Source organism: Tupaia chinensis, unplaced genomic scaffold (genome assembly GCF_000334495.1).
Source record: "Tupaia chinensis unplaced genomic scaffold, TupChi_1.0 Scaffold146177_1, whole genome shotgun sequence".
Taxonomy (NCBI): domain Eukaryota; kingdom Metazoa; phylum Chordata; class Mammalia; order Scandentia; family Tupaiidae; genus Tupaia; species Tupaia belangeri.
In genome coordinates, this window is record NW_006206032.1 from 167,016 (window position 1) to 168,631 (window position 1,616).

Below are 1,616 nucleotides of genomic sequence, written 5' to 3' on the forward strand. Positions count from 1 at the left end.
AGTATATTTCACTCTTGTAGAAGACTAAGGGGAGTGAATAGCATTCAGAATAATAGCATCTATGCTGCTTTCCTTTGGCCAAGCATCCAACTGGTCTCAGGAAATAGATGGACAAATGAAAAGTAGATCATTGTCCATAGCTGTATTACATGCACCATAAGCTTTCATGCTCTCAGTCACACAAAACCATAGGGGTAATATAGAGTTTATTTTTTCCCCTAAGAGTATACTGGATTATAAAAGATCTTTATGTAATCATAAATTAATATAAAAATGATTGTATTGGGTTATTCTCCCAATTTCATATGGGTTGAAGAATATGACTTATTGTGGTGATGCAGGAAGAGAATAGTGAGTTGAACTGATGATTTGGGGGAGCTTTATGTGTTACTACATATTATTACATGCACGTGAGTCTATTTTAGTACTAAACGTACATTTTAAATTAGGTTTGAGCAAGAGGTAGGGGACACAGTGATATATCTAAATAAACTCACAGAACATGATGTAAAACTTCTGTAGCGTTTTCCCACTATTAACATTCAATCCTGCAATGCATGGCACAGATGCTTTTTCTCATTCATAGAGAATCAAAAACCTCTAGTTTTCTCTACTTAGTTTCACTGTGAGTGTTTTTACTAACAAAACGACAACATACATAATATATATTCTCTCCAGTAGTTCATTTTCTTACAGATTTATCTGTTTTATTGATATGTTGCACTTTGAATTATCTTTCAATCCCAGGAAAATTACTCCTTTTTTTCCTCACAAATTTCCCTTTTCCTCTCTCCTTGTTATTCATAAGCCTCCACTTGCTGCCTGCTTCCAGAAATTGAATTTCATAATGAGAAGTGTTATAAGACTGCCTTTTTTCTGATAATACAAAAACACTATGAAAAAAAAAAAAAAACCTAGCTTTTTCCCCACTTCTGGGGTGTGCAGGGGCTGGGGTGAGGAGAGACAGCAGAGAACATTTCTGAGCCAGCAGCCCTACCCATATATTCTGCTGTTCTGTTACGAGATGTACATCGAACAGTCAGGTCAAGTTAGACAAGCTGTCTCTATGGATTCTTCTGGAAGTATGTACTAATGATTCACTGTCTGTGTTTTGTTGTTGTTGTTTGTTTGTTTGTTTTCCCACAGAATTGTAAATCGTTGACCTGACTTGGAGCTGTAAGGCAATAGACTGTCTTTCAGAAAAGTAGTGCAGTAATAATGCCAAAGATATGGTAGTTGCAAAGAGGCTTTGTAATCTCAAAAGGCTAAAGTCACCACTCTCATCCAAATGCCATATCAATACTTTTTAACATGTGGTATTATCTGTTGAAAACATTTTATAGTTTTATCAACTGTACTAGGGAGAAATACTCACCTGTTGAAATACCCATTTTGTTAGACAAATAATAATGTGATTGAATGTATGAAAGAAAATGAACTAAAAAAAAGGAAAAAAATGCTTTACAAATAAATATGTGTTTAACAAATAAATATTGATAAATGAATAAATTTTAAAAATGTCAATATGCTTCAAATTATCAAGCCAAAGTGCTAACACACGTTCTTTACAAAATCTTAGGATTTGGCCCACCCACCACGAAAGATCTCAGGAGTTA